Raw genomic sequence first — 10274 nt, forward strand, 5'->3', positions numbered from 1 at the left:
TCCGCATAACACGATCATTGTAATTCAGTGACACTGCACACAGCCAATGGTCTTTACGTGCAGAGAACAGATTTTACCTGTTAAAGGGAAGATAAACCCCAAGATTAATGTGGATTGAGTGAAAGCAGCAACATTAGTAGGACACATCAGTGAAAGTTTGAAGAAAATCGGACAATCGATGCAAAAGTTATGAATTTTTAAAGTTTTGGTGTTGGAACCGCTGGATGAGGAGACTACTAGAGGTTATGTCGTATGAGTGGACTACAATATCAAGAAAATATAAAGAAAATACTACAAAAATCCATTTTTCATGAAAATTACAAATTCCATCAACTTGATATTGACATATGTTAAGGGTAGCAATTATTCCCCCTGCTTTCTGAAAGCGGTTGGTCCACTGCTCTTTCATAATTCCAGAAAAGTGAATTTTTGTTGAATATCCTTTATATTTTCTTTGTATTGTTGTCCACTCATACGTCATATCCTCTAGTAGTCTCCTCATCCAGCGGTTCCAACACCAAAACTTTAAAAATTCATAACTTTTGCATCGATTGTCCGATTTTCTTCAAACTTTCACTGATGTGTTCTACTAATGTTGCTGCTTTCACTCAATCCACATTGCTCTTTGGGTTTACCTTCCCTTTAACTGACAGTTTTAAAGGGACTGTACAGTACTGGTTGAGGTGGGGATTCATGTTTTGAACATTCCTAAATGAGATAAATAAAAACCCCTTATGAAATATGAAAGAGCATGTAATTTTAAGAAGGATTCAACGTTTATTTGATGAAAATTGGTTTTCAAATGGCTGAGATATCCAAAAAAAAAAAAAGTGATAATAATAAAAGGCGACAGGCCACACCTTTTATTAGGATCTCTTTGTTTCACCTTGTTTTTGGATATTTCAGCCATTTCAAAACCGATTTTCATCAAATAAACTTTTGATACCCCTTAGAATTGCATGCTCTTTGACATCTCATAGAGTGGTTTCTGAATATCTCTGAAAATGTTGAAAGCTAAATCCTCACCTCGACCAGAAATGTACACACCCTTTAAGGGTCTAGGTGATAATGCTGATGCAGAAAATAGACAGGTATTTGTGCACCACAGAACTGGACTGGATTGACATACAAGAGATATACTGTAACTATGTTTTAATACAAAGTACCGTAAACACTAGCTGTATGTGATACATGTATGTTTTGTGGTATTAACATTATTATTTTTTTTTTTTTGGCAAAGTTTGTGAGTGAACCGATAATTGCAAAATTTACAAAATCACACACAAAAGATATTGCTTCCTGTAGCACAAATGTGCCTCTTATCATCAAATGTATGAATGTACAGTGTGCTGAATATTCTGTGTGTAACTGTACCAAGGATACTACTTGTATGTCATGATTTTTATGCCTCCGCCCGAAGGATGCCGGAGGCATTATTATTTTTTTTCTTCAGGTGTTGCTAATTTGCAGTTATCATACGTGTACAGGTACAGGATAAACCAGGCATCTAATTCAGCCCCCCCCCCCCCAAAAAAAAAAGAAAGCATCATACAATGTACAGTCTATAATGATTATAATATCAATTACTAATAGGCAAATTGCATCTGCATGTGTGATATATGAACAGCATGAATTATCCAATTACCTTGAGATGTGCTACCACAGATGTACATATGTGATGCAAATGTATACTGTATACCGGGCAATCATTTATTTTTTTATTTATTCTTATTTTTTTAATGATGTAGTTTTTCTGAATAAATGTCTGTACTGGCCTTGTGAAGTCCATGTCTAATGAAAGTTTTACAGAATGTCTTAGCCCTGCTGCACCAATGATGTGTTACAATAGATAGTGCATGATACAGTAAGCAAATTATTGTTGCTGATGGGTTGTTCCTTCTTTGTTGTTGTTTTTTTGCTTGCATACAGTAAGTGATTTATCACCTTCATGTGTTTTTGATGCTATACTACATGCGAGATTTGCACATTTCAATTCAATTTGTATTGTTTCATTCAATCTGATAAAAACATTTCAAGACATATAACAGATAAATAAATTCAAATTTACAACAAAGTGTAATAGAATGTGGCGACAACAAGGAAAACAAAGTTTATAAACAGCTGCCACTATTATAAACAAAGGCATCTGAATGAAGAGAAAAATTTACATCAAAAGAATACATAAAGAAACCAAACAATCCAAACAACACACATGAAGAGAAATACAATAAACACACATAAATGCAGTTTCATACCTGAAAACATGAATAACATTCGTATTTTTAACAGTTAGTAATTTTAATCTTCGCTTAAAAATATCTAAAGATGGACTCATTTCAGTTTCTAGAGGCAAATTATTCCTGATTTATATTTTCTATATAGAACAGAGTTTAAACCAACATTTATTTTAGAGCTTGAGGTACAATGTAGGTGATACCTACCTTAAAAGACATTTTATGTGTGAATAAACAGTCTGCAAGTTTCCCCTTAGTAGTGGGGTTTCAATCAAGACATTATTGTTTACTTTATCTATGACATTCTTTACTTATCTACTGGTAGCATTTTTTCATCTGTGCCTGATATCAAACTTGGTTCACCGGTCTGTCTACCCCAAAGACTGCATTGGGCTTTTTGTGTGGTAAACAAAGGCTGGTGTATCATATTGCTGTAAATGCAAGCTTGTCTGATAAATATCAATATTGTTTAAAGGGACTGTACAGTACTGGTTGAGGTGGGGATTCATGTTTTGAACATTCCTAAGTGAGATAATGAAAAGCCTCTTATGAAATATGAAAGAGCATGTAATTTTAAGATGGATTCAACATTCATTTGATGAAAATTGGTTTTCAAATGGCTGAGATATCCAAAAAAGTGCTAATAATAAAAGGCGACATGCCACAACTTTATTAGGATATCTTTGTTTCACCCTGTTTTTGGATATCTCAGCCATTTCAAAACCGATTTTCATCGAATGAACTTTTGATACCCCTTAGAACTGCATGCTCATTGACATCTCATAGAGTGGTTTCTGAATGTCTCGCAAAACGTTAAAAGCTAAATCCTCACCTCGACCAGAACTGTTACACACCCTTTAAAATGAGATCCACCTACAGCTGTAAGTTTATATATGTTTCTGTATTTTATTTCCCCCCTTTTTTTCTCTCCTTCTCTCTTTGCTGCATGATGTGCGTGTTCATCACAACAGAAAGCACAAGAAGAGAGCTACCCAGTTGGACCCTGGTTATTGGGACTCTTTGTCTTTGTTGTGTGTGGATCAGGTAAGCACAAGAACTATCTTACTTTTAGTGCTCCCATAATAGTGTCCATACCAGCAGAGAAACAATGAATCAGTCAGTCAAACATTCAAGGATAGACCAGGGCCCCATTTCATAAAAAGTTGATATGATAGCAACTCCTGCTGGAATGGCAGTTGTCATGGTAATGGCAAGAATCCACTTTTCTGATTGGCTGTTGTGATGGGAGGTTGCCATTCCCGCAGGAGTTGCTATCCGAACATAATTTATGAAATGGGGCACAGGATATCTAAAATGAGCTACTGTACAAGATTTTAATTTTAGCAAATTTTGCGAGTCAGATGCTATTGGCAAATTTAACAACACTAAGAATGTAAACACTGATCCCAACATGAATGTGATATGCATGCATTTATTTCTGTGAACTTATTCATTCTGTACGCACGATCGGGAATTTAACCACTGACAACCAGTTGACCATCCATTGACCTCACAGGTTACCAGTATTTGAGATGAACAATGGAAATGTATACTTTACACCCTGCGAGTCCACTGATAATGTCCCATCTTGCATTAGGAATGGTAAAAGAGGAGTAGGTACAGACATGTACAGAGAACTTTTAAAGACAAACATGAAATAAACATGGAAATGCTGCTGGTGTGCAGTGCAATGCCTGAGAGCAGATCCAAGGGAACTGGTCGTGAGGGATGAATTTTGTCTGACTGAGTCCCTGTTGCCCTTGCCAGGAGCAGAGTCCAATTTCCATTTATCACACTATGTAAAACAAGATCAATCTTGTGAAATTGTTAGAAGTGAAACATTGTCATTCTTAGACTCTCTCATAAAAACAGTGCAGTAGTTTCTTCCTGATACCACAGAGATTAATTCTCTTTAGTGAATATTATGTCAAAGCCAAGACTTTTTAAAGACCAGGTCACATGGGAGAATGATGCCAATGTATTACGTTGAATATACAATCATCAGTGGCACGCCCACGTCTGAGATTGGGGGTAAAAATTTACTGCCCTCTGATGGGAATAAGTTGATGTAAGTTGACGTGCAATTATTTTTGTTCCATTGCACAAGCAGTCTTGTGATATAGAAGAAAGATAATCTGTTGTGTACACTACAAACCAAACTTGTAGCATGCTCTCATGTTTCATTGATACCAATTAAAGTATCAATTATTCAATAAAAATGTCATTGTCTCTATTTCACATGTGAAAAGAAACTTTTCTGAAGTCTTGTTTTGTAATGACAGAGCATTATATGCTGCATGTCAACATATTTGTGAATGAATATCGGTATAAATATACAGGTAACATCCCAGTATTCCTTTGTTTTAGTGGCAAGGTGTTCTCCATTTTCTCCACTTATTAATTGTATTCATTTTTCATGATATTGAGATTATGTATGTTGCTCATATGGGTGAGTATGAATCTGTTTTCTTAACTTTTTATTTGTGTATGATTTGTCTCTTCCTTTTGTTTTATAAGTCTTGTACTGTTTTTATTTCTTTTGTCTTCTCCATACAGCAATATTCCAAATCATCCAATCAATCAGGATGGGATAAAAGATGCAAAAATCAAATCAACCAAATCTAATTGTGGACCATGACCGTCATCACTCACTAAATAATCCTTTCACGGTCAACACCAGCCTTGCCCTCGTAAGATGTCTCCTTTGACAGATTGGAAGAAGAAATCCAAGTCAACCCCCATACCCCCCCCCCCCCCATCCCCGCCCAGATGCTCTTTGCCGTGAGTGTCATTGATGCACTGCTCTTATCTAAGAATCAAAGCAGACTGGGATATTTTCACAAATCACCACTGCCCGAGATCAAACTTATGACAATGGAAGCTAAAATTCTCATCACAGGCTAGACAGTCTCCATTTTCCCCTTCCCTCCCCCCCCCCCACCCCACCCCCACTGCATTCATTCATCCCTGGACTGATGCAAAATGGTTGTAAAACTCCCACTCATGGGCGAAGGTTGATCTGTGCTTTATTGATGTCGCAGCAACAGAGGAAATGCAGCTCGCAATCGATCAACCACTCTCCCGTACAAGAGGCAGAAACTAAAATCACTCTGCGGTTGCGAGAAGATGGCACACCACCCTCACAGAGTCAAAGAGATTATATCTTGTAAACGATTGATGCACACCTGTATAACCTCAGTGATTCTGAAATGAATATCCAGTATGCATTTGAAATTATTCTTGTTAGCTCATATTTTCCTCTCAGTGAGCATTGTGAAGATATTTCGTATCCTGTAGAGGAAGCGTTACTAGGATTTTGTGAATTCACCATCGAGCAAGCCTCACCTGAAAGTGTAATTTAGTTACCGGTAGATATTCACCTAATCATATCTGTCTGTATCCATCATCTCAAGAATCAATATTTCCTGGTGTCCTTGACTGTACACATAGCCTTAAATCTAGGATGGGTAGATAGAGACTTGAGCTCTATCCAGATAAATGTGATGGTGAAAGCAATATGACAGAAATAGAAAAAAAAAAAAAGAGTAATATGACATTAAATTATTTTCAAGAAAGGAAAAAGACATGTGAAGAAGCTCAAACCTTGTAAAGATATATATGAACAGAGGATTATGTGATACAATGTTTATGAAGAGATTGTGTCCCGTGTTGTGTATTCCATTGGGATATCAAATACTTGACTTGCTCTACAGTTGGTTTTCCCTTTTTCGAGAGAGAGAGAGAGAGAAAGAGAGTGTGAGAGAGAGAGAGAGAGCAAGAGAATGGGAGTAGGGGGCATGGGAGGGGGTAGTACTTTGTAGCAAATTGTAATGATGCTTGTCGAGCTAGGCTTGTTGCAAAGCTGAAACACTTTTATGTTATGTAAAGCATACCGAGCAGTTCATTCTGCTTTTTGTGTTTTTCTCGCCTCTCTCTCTCTTTTAACATAAATTTCCTAAGATGCATCTGAATTAATGAGATGATGATGGGATGAATTCATTTCAAAATGATGAAGCTATTTGTGTTTCTTCTTTCATGACTCTTCATTTCAGACAGGCTTATTTAAAGAGAAAAAAAAAAATCAGGGTACATTATTTCACCTCCGTTTTCACATTGCTATACTACGCCATATTTTAAGACATGGCCTGTAGTCTAGATAAGGAAAGATTAGATGAACTACATGTAGAAAGAATGTTAGTATTAGTAGTAGAGACATATTGTATTTCCTTCTCTTTCTTAATTTCTAAATTCCACCTATACTGCATTTTAAAATTCACCATCTGTGCATTGTGACCATTCAACTGGTTAAGTACTTAGGTCTACTCTGTCTATATCACACGAACAAACTTCTCAGTGTCCATATGATTTTATCTTTGTCTGATATGTAAGTTCAGAAAATTTCAATTTTTAGCCCACAACAGCCACCAGACTAATAATCACTTGATTTACTTCATTGGATGTTACAAGCATTATAAGAAGTTTATGAATATGCAGTGGTAGAGAAAGATAGAGAAATAAAAACCTGAATTGTTTGTCCTTGTGAGAAAAAAAAAAAGAAAAAAAGGATATGAACAATTGTATTGACCTTCAGGCTTTCATCATTGTCAATGTACGTAGAGATCATTTCTGGATTTGCCAAATGAAGGGTTTATCACCCTCACTTTTGTTTGAGAGTTCCTGGAGGTGGTATATTTCTTTGCAAGTTTGATGTTCCAACTCCAAAAAATCCGAATATTTGCTAGATGTAGAGGTATACTACCAGTCAGAAAAGAAAGGAGTTGATTCCATGTTTTGCTGAGCAGTTGAATAACGTCGCTCGTTTCTGATTTCCAGTCTAGTACGTGTTTATGGAGAGTAAAAGATTTGAACTATCAGATTTTGTCCCCGTTTCATTTTTTGCAAATAAAGATGAATTGCTATTCTTGTATGTGTACACAACATTGCATGTTTTCTCTCTTTATTTTCTCAGTGAAGAACGTCCACATTTTCAGAGTCATTATATAGTCCAGACTGAATATCCTCTGGACTCGGTAGGGGTGTGCACTCTTAGTAGGACACTGTATGTATGTGTGTGTGTCCCCTCTCTGGTATCCTCAGTAGCCCATTGAGATGATTATATCTACGTTGTAGCCATACTTGTCATTGATTTCTTTGTGTTGTCAGGTTTTTGTTTTTTTTTTCAACACCATAGTGTGCTTTAAAGGAAATTTACATCATTATAACTTTGAAATTCATGGATGATGTGAGTATTAAAAATGCTTGAAGACTACTCTTCAACTTTGATGTTGACGAATCATTTGGGAGAGCATTTGACTGTAGATGCAGGATGTAATTGCAAATGAATTTGTTGTCTTCATTTCAGTATTGTCCAAATGATTTTTTCCATATTTCTTTTATCTCTGTGGAAGGCACTTTAGTAATTGGTCAACAAACAAACATGGTGGTACTATTTTTTTTTTCTTTGTAGGTACCAGCACTTTAAGATTATAATATGATGTGAATGAATGCCACCTTCACTTACTGAATGAATTCGTGTATAGGAGGACAGAAAATGCCGATTAGTTCAATTGGGACTCCGTTATATATTTCCTCTCATTCATTTATGGTGCCATGGAAATATGTGAAATCATTTCAAAACTAGACGGTTAGGAAAGAGCAGCGAGAAATTTTCAAAGCCTGTTCTTGGACACTTGAAGATAATATCCTAATGTCTTGCGAGTTTTGCATTCCATAGCCGGAAGTTGCGGCAAGTTTGTGAAATTTTGGATTGTAAGAAAGGGTACAGAGTAGCCACCCTGTAAGAAAATTACACCATGTTTTATGCTGGGTAAACATTGTATTGAAGGTTAGTGTATGTCTGTAGCATCGTAGGGGCCTATTGGGAAGACTATGAGGTAAAGTTCTGTCATGTCTCGGCACAAGAACAAGCAATTTTGACCCATCTAACTTTGATGCGAAACGGTTTCATTGCATGTTTGGATGAAGGTGGTCTGTGTCTGATGCAAAATGGAGAGATAAACTTTGAATGTGTAAATAAATTATTCCATGTTCATATGCATAAAATCATATATATTGTATATCTAAGAGTTTAAGAGTTGCCTCCGTGTCAGGATTGTAAGGCGGTATGTTGCGCGGGAGAGCTCTTTAATGTGGAGTCGGGTTCAATAAGGTCGCAGTGTGTCGAGACCAGAGAAAAAACCGATGTAATTTCTACTTATGCTGGCAGTTGATCAAACACACGTCATAATTTGGATTTAGTGTTCAGGTACTGGTGGGTACTGCCATATTTTTGTTTTTTGTTTTTAAGTGTTTTTAACATTCAGGAGCAGAGCAAGGTATATATATATTCTTTTTTTTTCTTTTAGTTGTAAAGATAGTGATTATGCCAATGTCATCATCAAAGTGTGTTTTAATGGTGAGAGAAAATCCACTTTTGAGTCATTACTTTTCTTGATTCTCATTTACTTGCCGTTTTCGAACTCCACTATCTCTCACACAACCATTGATTGTGTGCATTCACTAAGATTTTCCAAACCAAATGTCTTTGCAATTTCTTTCCCTTCTTCCTCCTCCAGTACAGCTTGAATTTCCACAGATGTACATGTTTATTGTTCATGCTGACTACTCTGCTCTGAGTTGTCAGATGGACTTATTGAATTCATCATAGTTTAGCTAGTAACCTTTCTGTTTTCTCTTCTGAATAAAAAAAAAAATAAAAAGAAATACTCATTTATGTGAACCTTCTATGTCACATTCTTTTTAATTGTGAAGGTAAAGTGGTATACATTATACTCTGCTTCTTTGATCTGAATAAAATGTACTTTTTCTTCTCTAACCGAATGTTTCAACTACTGTTATTAACATGTCAGCTCTTTTTTTTTACTATATTAAATGAAAGGTGTTTTGATGTGTAGATGGAAGTCAAGGTACTGTAAAAGCAAAAATTTTCATGATTTTGGAAATTTGCACGCATTTTACATGAATTGAAATAAATGCAAAAAAAAAAAAAAATTCAAACAGGCAAATTTTATTATATGTGATATTATTCTCTACCTTTGATTCCACAAATTGAAATGAGCAAAAAAAAAAAAAAAAAAAAAAAAAATGTGCATGAAAATTTCTGATATTACAGTACATCATTGCTGCAGGTAACAAGATGAGATTGGGAGCTTTTTAAGTTCAGTGCTTGTGCTGGAATTAGTGCTGTCTCAACACCAGTGCCAGTGATGATCTAGCCTTTTGTCAAGGCCCTCTCGCTGTAATGGGCGAGCGAAGCGAGCCCAGCCGAGCGCGCCAGCGCGAGGGCCTTTTGAGATCTGCTTCACACATTATTATTCATGACACGTGAACCCTTCTGAATACTCATTTTAATGGCTTCCGGTCAACCAATGGAATGGCGCGCTCCCCGCATCCTCAGCCTTGGTGGTCATGCCTGTTCGCATGCATCACTGACCACCCGAGGAGGTCTGCCACGGAACTCTACACACTCTGTGTGTAGAGTTCTGTGAGGTCTGCGGCAGCGGCGTGCATTCGCTCTATTCAAATCTGGTTCGAGCAGACAGACACGCTGATTGGACCCCGACTTTTGCTCCCGAAATCGGGGAGCAAAAGTCGGTAATTCAAAGGGCTAACAAAAGGATGCGAAGCAGATCTCAAAAGGCCCTCGCGCAACCCCACTCAGCCGGGCTCTCTTCACCATACAGCGAGAGGGCTTTGACAAAAGGCTAGTGATGATCCTGAACTCCACATCATTTGCTGTTAGCAGGTTGACCAAAAGATTATAATGTAATTAGGGTAGCTAGTGTTGGGGCCCTGTGCTGAATGTTGTGTGCTGAACCGAGCCCCACTAATCTTGTTTGCAGTTTACCTGCTTTTTCCCTGTTGGCTAACACCAACCCTTACGGACCATCAAATTTGTCATGTCAAGTTCAGTGTTGGTATTAAAATGTTGCTATGAAGGTGCAAGACCAACATTTACTTTCAGGAATGCTTCTTGTCTTTGCTGAAGCAATAGGCACCTTTGGAATTACATCAAATCTT

The sequence above is a fragment of the Diadema setosum genome, chromosome 21, assembly GCF_964275005.1.
Source record: "Diadema setosum chromosome 21, eeDiaSeto1, whole genome shotgun sequence".
In the NCBI taxonomy this organism is placed as follows: Eukaryota; Metazoa; Echinodermata; class Echinoidea; order Diadematoida; family Diadematidae; genus Diadema; species Diadema setosum.